Below are 13066 nucleotides of genomic sequence, written 5' to 3'. Positions count from 1 at the left end.
AAAAAAAAAGATGTTTTGGAGTTTGGAGGGAGATTTTTATATTTTTTGCAGAAATTGACAGGCTTTTTTCCACAACTTATGTTGAAATGTAAAAGATGTAAAATTGTTAAAATCATTTTTAGAAAAGAGTAACAAAGTTGAAAGACTTATACTTCCTTTTCAAAACTTGCTATAATTATACAATATTCATAATAATGTTGCACTTGCAAAAAATAGATACATAATGAAATAGAATTGGGATACCAGAATTAAACCTTTACATTTTTGTCGATTTACCTTCAGTGGAGGTACCAAGGCAATTCGTGGGGGTTGGGGGGGTTGGGGGGTGAAGCAGTCTTTTCAACAAACAGTGAAGAGATGATTGGGTACCCACTTGTAAAAAGATAAATTTAGACCTTTACCTCATACTGTACATAAAATTAACTCAAAATGAATAATATAAGAGCTGAAATTATCAAACGTCTAGGAGAACATATAAACGAAAGATCCTTATGAACTTGAAATCTGATCCCCAATGTTGGAGGTGGGGCCTAGTCAGAGATGTCTAGGTCATGTTGGCAGACTCCTTATGAACAGATTAATGGCCTCCTTCTGGGGTGAATGAGTTGTCATTCTGTGAGTTCCCAGACAAGAGCCTGGCACCTCCATGCCACTTCCCCCGCCCCTCCCCCATGATCTCTGGACAGGCCTTTGCCTTCTGCCGTGAGTGGAAGCGACCTGATGCCTCTACCAGATACAGATGCCCAATCTTAGACTTCCCAACCATCAGAACTGTGAGCAAAATAAAACTTTTCTCACCCAATCTGTTCCTTTATAGCAACAGTAAATGAACTAAGGAAACATTCTTGGGTAGAAAAACAGAGTTGCAGTAAAATGTCAATATTGTCTCAAGCAGTCATTGACCATAGGGCTTAGGAGCAAAGTTTAAAGCTCTCAAAAATTCTAAAACCCTATGTTCCTGTAGGTAGCTGAAAGTCTTTATATTTGCCATTTTAAAATTCTAAAAGCTACTACCATGTGTGCTGTGCTTCCCAGTGGCAAATATGAACAGATGCTCCTGGAGGCCACTGGAGCAAAGAGCTAGAGTTGACCTGGCCACAAGTAACCAGTCCACCAGCAAGGGTCAGTTCTCTCTTCACTGCGGCTGACCTTTACACTGAGCACTCGAGCATTGCTGCTGCATTATAACATAGGGCTATATTGGTGTTTTTAGTACTTACGTTGGAGTACTATTAATGTAATTATTATGGTTTTAAAAGCAGCAACAAATGTTAATAGACATAAACAATGTAATGGAATGATCTCTTTGGGTTAAAAGAAAAAAACCCTCCAGATACACAAATTCCACAGAAAAATACTGTCCAAGGAAAATACTGAGGAACATAGAACAGTATCGGTAGTATATAAACAGCTTTGCTAATAATTATGTATTTTGGCAAGCCACAATTTTCTAGTCTGTAAAATGGGAGCACTGTTACTATCTACAGAATTCATTTAAAATAGTTAATACATAAACTCACCAAAAGTATTGATTGAAATGTTTAGAAGGCAAAGATTTAGGTTTAAGCTTAAGCTGTGTTACTCATTTGTCATACTGTGATGTTTAAGAATCTTAATTTTTCTTATGGAAAAGTGAAGCAACTCATGTCTACATAATCAAGTTATTTGATTTTTTCTTTTGAGGAGCAATTGGTTAAATGCTGTCAGAAGAACTTTATTAATCATAAATATTTTAAACTGCATTTGTAAGGATTAAAAGTCTAGGTGTCTGATGAAACATTATGCTCAACCGAAATATTAGGCTTCCTTTCTTTTTCCACACTACCTTCCGATCACTGCCAGTGCTATCCCTGTTACTCTCCTTTTAGAGAGGAGGCGTCCTATTCCTTTTAAACCAGGCACAGAAGTCTCAGAAGTATTCCTACCCTGCAAGGTCAGCATGGAGGAGGAAGGAAGCAGTAATAGCATGTATGTCAGGGGATTTGCCTTGAATTAAATATTGCCCACGCTTTGCACTCTGTCTATATCTAATAACACCATTAAAATGATTTGGAGATGCAATGGGAAAAATAAAAAATTTCCTTCGCTTGTTCTTTTGTTTACTCAAAATTATTTTTTTTAATTGCCTATCATGTTATACATTTAGTTACCTACTAAATACACATTTTGGAGTCAAAGGAGCACAGTTTATGCCCTTACAGATTTAATAAACATAATTAAAACACAAAACAAAAAGTTACATGCATTGTTTAGGATGGAATAGATTATGCTATGTAATGAGCACCCCCAAGTCTCAATGACTTCACACCAGCAAAGTTTTCATCCCACTCATCCAAATTGCTCAGTGCACCTCTGTAGGAAGGGTCTGCACATCTTTGTCATTCACAGACTGAGATTGACAAGGGCTGTATCTCAGCATGTGCTTCCCATAATCTCTACAGCGATGAGTAATGACTGTGGCAAATCCCACAGGGGTCTTAAAAGTTTCTGTTCCTAAGTGGCTCATATCCCTTCTGCTTATGCTTCATTGTACAAAGAAAATCACACGGCTATATCTAAATTCAAAAAAGGCAAAGAAATATAGCTCCAGAATATGCTTAGATTGAAGAAAGTCCAATATACTCAGATATTGGTTCTAATGATTACAACACAAAGTTTCAAGGGAAGAGGGTCCAAAGATACAACCAACAGCTGCAGGAAGGGGAGGAATTCTCTGCATGGTGGTGTCTGAAGAGTCTCCTAAGTTGGCACCTACATAGGCAAGAAGAATGTAGCCCAACACGACCAAAAGAAATAATTCCTATCAAAATAAACATGGATGACAATTCTAATGCTTCAGGTAGTTAGATAATGATAAGAAACTGAAAAGGGCTTAGCATGGTTGAAGCATGTAGGGTGAAATGGGAGCTAGAATGAGGGGCTTGGATGAGATGTTTTAGTGTTGCTTATGCCACCATTAGAACATGACACAAAGAGGGCTTTAGCTAGGGAGTTGCATCATCTCATCTACGGTCACTGTGTAGAATGTAATGGTGCAGGCTCAGTTTTTGGTTGGGTGGCTGAATGAAAATTTAAGTTTGATTGAATTGTTACTTTAAGAAAGTTGTGAGACATTCAAGTGCAGATCAAGCAGGAAGTCGCATATGCAAAACTGGAATCCATAATAGACTTCCTGGCTGGTTGCATATGTTTGGGAGTTATCCTTACATGTTAACGTTGAGAAAATAGATGATATCACACATGAGTAATCTAACAAAGAAAAGAGGAAAAGTATGTCAGTAAGATGGGAATCTTTGTAGAAAGTCCACCCCAGGCCCATCCCATGGAAACCACTGAGTGTGCTAGGAAGGCTGAACCAGCTGTAGTGAACTGAGAACAAAGAAAGGGTTCCCCATGGCAGCCATTGGCACAGGGCACTAGGTGGCTACTCAGTGCTTCAGTCAGTGAAGATGCCACGTGAAAGAAACTGACTGGTGCCATAATGCCAGGGGACACAATCTATAGGAAGGCTTAAATTCTTAACTGCAATCTCCATAAAATGAGGTGCACTTGTCTCACCTTTCCCTGGCCCAGAAACAACTAAAAAGTGGAGATTAAGTTTTGGTGCCCACTTTATATTTTCCCTAGATTTGGAAACTATGGAAGGGCAGCAATACTGTTCTGGGGCAAATTTAAGCTTTGGTGCTCATTATAAGTCTTCCCTAGATCAGGAAACAACGACAAGGACCAGATAGTTGCAGAACAATGTTTTAGGTCTAGTGCTCTGTATAACTCCTCTGGAGAGGCCTTCATTTACATTCCATTCCCTAGAAGTAAAAGTCTACCAGCACCAAAGAACATTTACAAAACCTGGAAAGGTGGCTGTCTTCTCCAGTGTACCATTCCATGAAGATTACCAGACTAGGCTGGGCACAGTGGCTCATGCCTGTAATTCTGGCACTCTGCGAGGCTGCGGTGAGTGGGTTGCTTAAGCTCAGGAATTTGAGACAAGCCTTAGCAAGAGTGAGACCCTGTCTCTACTAAAAATAGAAAAAAAAATTAGCTGGGCATAGTAGGGTACACCTAGAGGCTGAGGCAAGAGGATCATTTAAGCCTAGGAGTTTAAGGGTGCTGTGAGCTTTGACAGGGGCTCTGTCTCAAAAAAAAAAAGAAAGAAAGAAAGAAAGAAAAGATTCCTAGACCAGTCGGACAGGCAATATTTATTAGTTGGTAGTTCCCTCCTCTCACCTCAGCAATTGCAGGTCTTAGAAGATTCTCTGTGACTGCTGTTATACCAGCTTCAAGGTGAGGTGGCACAGTGTGAAATGACCATTTCATCAACAGGCAGTAAAGAGCAATGCTCTTTAAAAAAATTTTTTTTTTCAGAATATTACAGGTGTGCACACATTTTGGTTACATAATTTGCTTCTGTACATTATAGTCAAAATTATAATTAAGTGGGCCTTTAACCCAGAATGTGTAGCAGTTAGGTGGGAAGTAACCCAACCCTCCATATCCCAGCTTTGGCTCTGGCTGTGAGGAAGACAAGTTAGTGGGAGTTAGTTTAAAGCACCTCGCTGAGCTCCCTGGATACCGCTAACTCCATAGGATATTTTACACCATGTCACAAGACTGTGGGCTTTTTCAGATGGATGTTAACATGTTTTCTATCAAATATTTTCTAGAGAAGCAAATATATTTTCTGTGTTATCTACAGTTGTGCTTCATATAATTAAGATGTGTGACAACTGTCTATATTTATGTGTTCCAAGAAGCCAGTCTGCCAGGCAATGCAAGAAAGAAAATGTCATTTGTTCTACATTCTGCCCACCCATCCCCTAAATCATCTGCTCCTGGCCCTGCTCAAAAGAAGGTCATTTAGTTCAGAGGAGAACCTGGAGATCCAGGAGGAGAGGTATGTGGTGGTTTTGTAGTCTGCACTTTCTGCTTTAGCTGGACAAGCTTGCAAAACTTTTCCAGTGAATACCAGGCACAAGCGTGTTTTACAGAGACTTCAAGTTGTGCAAGTGTTTCTCTTGCAGGACAAAGGTAGTCTAGGAACCATCCATACCGTAGCAGAGTGCAGAGCCATTTAGGGAGGCCTATTAAGGCTACTACCTGAAAGCAGCAGGGGTTTGAAGTCAAATTCTGCACCAATTAAAATGATTCCCCTCATTTTCTCTGTAAGACAATTATAGACTTCTCTGCCACCTACGTTTCAGGTCTTTAATTTTCATCATCTATTAAACAGAACTGACGAGTAATAACTGTACCTCCTTATTACCTCAAACAATTTCTACCTGCCTAGAGTCAATAACTAGGTTTGAGCAGTTTTAATGTTCATCTGATGATTGTTATCTGTAGAGTAGGATACAAATTATACAACTGCTGCCAAGATGTTGATAAAAATCTGTTCTCTATGGGCAAGAATCGAACTGAAGATGCTGAGAGTTCATGAGGAGAACATGATGGGACTCGCTAAGATGAAGGTGTCCAGTGAAGATCAGAGTCACTAACTTCTTCTATAGCTCTTGCAAATATTTTCCTCCATACCACACCCACTCAAGTAACAATGCTGGCTGGAAGACAAATCATTTAAGTTAGGCTAATTTTGAGTGAGAGTTACGATTTCTGTAACCGATATATGTCTTACATCCAATATACGTAAATCAGAAACAATGTAAACTTTTCCAGTTGCCTATCTCCCATGAGGCTTGTTGGTTTTACTGAAATTTCCTGAAAACCAAATTTGTCTTGTTCTTTAAGCTGTTCTAGCAACCAAAAACAATGTAAACAAGTAATTGAAATCCTAGTGCTAGAGCCACGAAGCTTTTCATTTTACCTGAGCAAACCTGCATGTCTTTGGAGGGGGGGGGTCCATGAAAGGAGTAAAGTTTATTGTTACAGACTTCTCTTTGTTTCATCTCCCTGTAGTTGACTGTTCCCAGCCAGTTCCTTGAAAATATGCCATTATTCTATCCCAATTATGAAAAAATAGCCTAGAATTATTTTATATCTCATCCCTATAAAATCTAAATCACCAAGTAGCAAATAGCAGTAGTCAGTCATCTACCAATAGAAAAAGGAGGCTGCTTTTGGCCTCTCAAAATACCCCAAAGCAGTCATTTGACTGCCAAGCAACACATATTACTTCTAGTTTTCTTTCTAACCCACTAGTGACCTACAGTGTGAAATTCAAGCAAGGTAAAAGGAGTACCCTATCAAGCAAGGCAGAATACTTAAGAGTCCTTTAGAGTCCAAGTAATCTACCTTATGAGATGCTCATATGACTGTTTCTATGTTGGAAACAAATTCAACCAGCCGTATGTCTCTTATTAGCTACCACGTGAGCTGTATTTAACTCACACTATCTTGAGTCCGGGGACCTCATAAAGCATATCTAACTCACATGTCTTAACCTATCTTGATCTGATAAAATACTATGGTTCCAAGGAAAAAAATTTTTTTTCTAGTGTGGCAGTCAATGTGTTAAATTTTCATCTATGTCAGCTAAAACTTACCTATTTGAATTGAACAACGTTCTACAGGGAAGTATTACCAAGACTGGAAACAATTTGATCACTATTTGCTGTTAGAAGTCCACATGATAATCTGTAGGCTAAAGGCAAGAGAAAAGGAATCCCCTAGCCTTAAAACCTCTTCTCCACATTGTCTAAATATATCACGTTCTCTCTTTTCAGGTGTGAAATTCCACCAAATAAAGATTCATTTGGGTTAACAAGCCCATTTCTAAAGGTAAATAACTCTAAAAGAATTAGTTTAACAATTAAGTCCTTTATGGAGGGTGCACCGGCTGCCTTAGATTACTTCTCTCCTAAACTGTAGTAGAGATAGCCCCAGAGGGATGAGCGCTTTAAGAGCAGAGACTTAGAAAAGAGAAGAGCAATTCTGGAAAACACAGAGAGAGGCTTTAGGTAACTATGTGCTTGTGTGGGATGTTAAAAGGGGGAAAGAGTGGTTAGAGCCGCCAGAAGGGATGAAGAAAGTAAAGAGGGAAGAGAGGTAGAGAAAGAGGATTATGATGGCCCTGAAAACAAAAGAGACTTCAAAAATTGGTCCTGGACTAGCCCTGCTCCCAATATTCAGTTTAGTATTGCCTCTTGACTATTCAGATGGGCGTAGTATCTTAGTTTGGGACAACTATAAAAAATACCATAAACTGAGAGGCTTATAAACCACAGAAATTTCTTGCAGTTTAGCAGGCTGGAAGCCTGAGATCAGCCTGCTGCCATGGTCAGTTGGTGAGGGCCCTTTTCCAGATTGTAGATAAGCAACTTCTCACCCACTGTACTCTCTCATGGAAGAAAGAGCAAAAGATCTCTGGGGTCCCTTTAATAAAGGCAGCAATTCGATTCACGAGAGCTCCTCTCCAATGACCTAATTACCTCCCCAATGCCCACCCCCTAAACCAGGCATCCTCAAACTATGGCCCGTGGGCCACCTGCAGCCCGCCTAGGACATTTATCCCGCCCGCCAAGTGTTTTTGCTGCCACTGCCTGTCCTGCTTAGCAGCTGACTCATCCCAGGGCCCGCAGTCTGGCCCTCCGACGGTCTGAGGGACAGTGAACTGGCCCGCTGTTTAAAAAGTTTGAGGACCCCTGCCCTAAACCATCACATTGAGGATTATGATTTCAACACATGAATGTGGTAAAGGACAGAAACATTTGGTCCATTACAAGGAGATAACAGCATAACAATCTATACCAAGAGATACAAGTCAAAGGCAGTCTTACTCTCTTCATATACCATAGAACACATCATCTCACAACCCACCAATTATGTAACAAAAAAACCCTTCATATATTTATATTCCTTTTTTGATAACAACCCAAAGGGAATAAAAACTTTTTCTGATGTTTTTCAATAGCTTCACTGATTAAAAATGGAAAAAGTAAATAGACAGGTGTTAATTTATGAAGGTGGGTTGGTAGTGCAGGGGTCAAGTGTGGGCCACTACCTTAATTCACTGTCTCACGCAACCATCTTTCCTTGAATTTTCTAGGTGTCTGACAGGCGTCCAAAGAAAGAGTACACTGAATATATAGGAAGCTTCAGAAAATCAGTTTTTACCAGACTCAAGAGTCCAGTGAAGGTATTTTAACTCTATTACTTACTCTGCAGCCCAAATATATTTTGCCAAGAGATTATTTATATTCGTAGACTCCAAATACATGATCTGTAAACTGCCTGTGGTGAGAGCTGCTTTAAGAATCACAAACTGAGCTGGAGGGAGCAGCGTGGCGACTCTCAACAGCACAGTGACTCAGTAGGCTGAGAGGGGGCTCCAGAGATTTCTGTTTTCATATCAGCTCTGCCCCGACTGCCTTGCCACATAACCCTGGGCAGTCTTTTAACCTGTTTCAGTTGTACTTTCCTCCCTAGTTTGTTAGTTAATCAGCAGCTGTTGGAAGGAAAAACCAGTGTAAATAATTTATAAACAAAAGGTTTTTATAGAGTACAGAGAATAATAAATAGCAAAGCTTTAAACCCTTGATAGCATGAGTAAATCAGCTCCCAGGCACTCACCCTACTCCATCAGAGGCAATCATTTTGCAGTTTTTAACAGAATGCTCACATCTGCTGTCAAGCCAAGACTTCTTAGCCCTGCTCCGTCATAAAAACTGAAGATTTTGAAATTGGCACCTGAGTCCACACCCCAAACCCACGAAACAGGTAAGGTCTGCAATTTATCAACCTTAAGACTTAATTCACCATTCTTGCCTCAGATCACAACGGCTAAATGTGAAACTTCTTTATGATCCCTAACCTTAATTTAACTCTAGCCCTAAGTAACTCTCACCTGTTCTCGTTCTAATTTGTACTAAACTCATTAAAAATATCTTAGGTCTTGTATCCTTCCTTTTAACAGTTGCCTGAACTAGAAAAAGAAGTGGTTGACACGGTCCTCAGGAAGAGAACACAAAAGGGGAATATAAATATAAACAGATCCTAAGCCTCATCCAGGGAAGAGCATGTCCTGGAGAGCCAGCAAGTCTTGTTTAGTGTTTGTGGTTTGCTTAAATTGCTTGAGAAGCCCAAGCTAGAGTGTCTTTAAAGATACTAGCCATTTAGATCATACCACTTACTCTAGTGGGAGAACATACTTTTTCCTATATTGAGCAGAACAGCTGACACAAATATATCAACTTGCTTGGATACTAAATATCTCGTTATAAATTTATGCTCTGTTCTAGTTTGTCACTAATGAGTTCAGTTAGGCTCACTCATCATCTAGAAGAGATCATGCCTGAGAAACACAAATACTCAAATTTCTAGACATGAAATTTTTTGGGCCCCTACCTCAGACTTTTATAGATTCATAAAGGTAAAAAATGATAAGGTTAAATGCTCTATTCAACTATCTTTCTGGGAGTTCCTTAATCACAGCTGGGCACCCAAGTTCATTATGTCTTATTTTCAACTTTAATTTCTGTGTATATACTCACACACTTGCATATATACACACAAACCAACAATTGTTCTATTAATTTCATTGGAATGTACCAATTACATTGTCTTTCAGCTCATCCCTTTGAACTCTTTTTTATGACCAGCATTACAATCCTTAAAGCTAAGTCCTGAGTCATTTTAATTTGCAGTGGTTTGGCAAATTTATGAAAGTCTAATCTAAGATGTACCCTAAATTTTAAGCCAAGAATTCTTTGAGGAGCTCATTAACATTTTGTTAAGGAGAAATCAGTGTGATGTTTCCTGCTAACAAGCATAATATACTTTAATTCTTCTTTTTTTTTTTCTTAAATCTCCTGTCTTCCAGATTATTGCTTTTGAAACTATCATTCTTCAAGGCATCATCAGTTAAGTTAGCTTGCTCTACCTCAGCAGGCGTCCTCTTACTGGGGATCCTCTTACTGGGCTTTACTTTCTGAGCTGTGGACTTTTCTCTGAACCTGCTGCATTTATTGAATTCTTGCCACATATAGTCTCTTGCTATACAGTCTCTTGCTAACCCTTTCTCCAAAACATTTTGGTCTTTTGTTATCATTTAGGAATTGTCCAAATTATAGATTTTTGTGCCAGTATCATTCATCTTTGACTATCTCAGATTTTGCTTTATTTTTAAATACTTCCTTTTCTCCCTGTTCCCTGTTATCTTACTGATCTACCCTCTGTGCTAAGAGAGGCAGGCATACAAGTCTGAATTATAAACTTAGGTGTAGATAGAAATAGCTACTGGTATCACCCCAGGCCTGATTAATTTTCTCAGGGAACACACACACAACAGAGAAAAATACTGGAGAAGTTCCCTAGGGTACCGCCATCCATATAAAGCTTTTAAGGAGATTGTTTTTACTACATTTGGGTAAATGAAGTTCAACTTCTCTCAAGTTATTTCTTAGTAGATTTCTAATGCAATCTCCATAAGACAAAGCTCCAGCATGAACTTTTCTAGAATAAACCTTTGTTCTTGTGATACAATGGCAATTCAGGTCCTTCCCGGCTTCCCTTTACACACAAAGGGAAACTCTGAGACAGGCACACTTTCCATCCACTGTTTTCCTTTCTCTGGGCCCCTTTCCTTTACCCACAGCTTGGTCTCCTGGAGGCTGCTTCCTCCAAAAAGCTCCTGGCTCCTAGTTTTCCCAAATGCCCTTATACCTGTGCACTTGTGGTTCCTTTCACATATAATTCCCTTTCCTCCTTCTTCATTCTAAACTTTATTCGTTTTTCAAAGCATACTTTGTGTCACTTCCTCTGCTTAAGACTTTCTAGAATTTATAATGACTCTAGTCCTTATTCTGTGTTCTATGATACTTACAGAGACTTTTACCAGCACCCCTATAACTCTTTCTTTTATTCATTTGCTTACATTATGTCTCTCTTTGCAAGTCTCTAAGCTCCTTGAAGGTTCCACATGTGCATGCACATTATATTTCACTGAAAATGCATAAGAGTATCTTTAGATATAGACATATACTGCTCCAAGAAATATTTATTAATTTTGTACTGAAAGGCAAATATTCCACCAATCCACAAGGATGAAATTGGAATGTGTTATGTAGAATCTGTCTATCTTTTAACAATCTTCGTTCAATCCCTTCAGTGATTAAAAGTATTCATTTAGTAAGGATATCAGCAAGGATTATGAATGCAGTCTGGAGTAGCCCGTATAGCTATGGCTAGGAGGAGTGAGAGTTATAAGAAATACCTGTAATGGAACACGTTGGTGAAAAGGGCATGGAGAGAGATTTAGTTCTAACAAGCATGAGAGCTTGCGAGATGAGAGCATTGGTGAATTGGTAGTCTCTACACCTGTGGTGTTGAGAGGCACGTGCTCAGCCTTATATTAGGCTGGAGGAGATGGAAGACAAGAAGCATGCGCATTCTATCACGGATTCACTTACTCTGACTCTGTCTCCTCTCCTGCCTGCAGAATGCCAGCACGGCGCCTTTCTGCTGAAGATTACCAAGCTCTGCTAAAGACTAAGAGCTATCTATTCTAAGAAGACTGCTTTACTCTAAGACTCTCTCTCTCTCTCTAGCCAAAGTAGATAGCCCTCAACACCTAAGAGAAACTGTTCCTGAGCAGTAGCTTAGTGGTCTGCGTCCGGAACCTACCTAAGCTGGGCCAAGACCTGGCCAGCCCCGGGCCCTGACAAGTGGTGTCAGAAGCAGATCTTGACAGCAGTCAAGCAGCAATGTCTGTCCAGCCGGTCTAGGTGACTCAGGATCAATAAGTAACCCTTAATAACTCTATGTTCTCACCAGCAAGAAGGGCAACACAACGCAGTCATTTTACTAGCAGGTAGCACTCAAGCACACCTGGGTGTGCACACACCCACAGGCAAGTGTGTCTCTAGTCTCCCCATTCAGAGTGGCTCTTAAGCTGACATCAAAGTGCAAAAAGGACACCATATTTATCAATTAAGTTATATAATGTTTAAATTTGGCTAAAACTGTCTTCACTAGCAAAGAGATACTTGCCTGGAAAACTATAAGTGAAAAATTTTCAAGTCTCACTCTCTGGAGATCTAGCTAGAAAGGAGATTAAAAATAACATGTTACTTTTATGCAACTTCCTTAAAATGGTCAGAAGTCATAAAAATTTTGCCCCAAATTATATTTTACATGATCCTACTATCAGTTAAATTCAAATGTGACTATAATCTTTTAAAAAACCTTACTTAATTCCCTTGAAATTACTGCAATAATATTGTCATCTTTAGGAGCAAAGACAGTGTTGTTTCTATCTACTGCCTCAGGGTGAGACATGTGTATTATATTCAATATATATTTGCAGACTAAATATATAAAATAATTATCAGTTTATATTCCATAAATACAAGTAAGTAGTTTATAGATACTCATGCCCCTAATTGTAATACAGATAGATTCTCCATTAAAAACTCTCAACTGAGGGTGGCACCTGTGGCTCAAAGAGTAGGATGCCAGCCCCATATACCAGAGGTGGCGGGTTAAAATCCAGCCCTGGCCAAAACTGCAAAAAAAAAAAAAAACAAAAACAAAAAACCTCTCAAATGAAAAAGAACCCCCAAAAAGGACAAAGTAAGATAAATAAGAATACATTTTTTCTTTTCTATTTTAAATGTCTTTTTAATTATCAGAATTCCATGAGCATTTAGTATGGTTTATTCAGCTTAGATCAGATCACATCCTTCCCCTTTGGAATTTTTTTACATTATTTAAGTTTCCTTGAATTCATGGCATTTTCCTCCACACAGGTTATTGTCAGAACATTCTTTCTCTCTCTTTCCATTCTTCCTCATTAAAATTATCACAGACACCAATTAATAACTTAATTTCCAAAAGTATATTTCTAATAATTTTAAATTATTTTGAGGACCCTCAATATAAATAAATTATAGTAAATAAAATTACCATATAATAAGGACATTTTTACCAGTTCCCGGACTATGTCTGAACATTAGGAACTGATACTTGACAAAGAATTTCCTGATCCAATGCAAATATAAATATGTACATGAGGCTCGGCGCCTGTGGCTCAAGCGGCTAAGGCGCCAGCCACATACACCTAAGGTGGCGGGTTTGAATCCTTCCCTTCAGGAAGGGGCCCCTTGACCTGGAA

The sequence above is a fragment of the Otolemur garnettii genome, unplaced genomic scaffold (assembly GCF_000181295.1).
Source record: "Otolemur garnettii isolate 467f Iridium unplaced genomic scaffold, OtoGar3 scaffold00006, whole genome shotgun sequence".
NCBI classification, from domain to species: Eukaryota; Metazoa; Chordata; class Mammalia; order Primates; family Galagidae; genus Otolemur; species Otolemur garnettii.
This window is presented reverse-complemented; position numbering follows the sequence as displayed.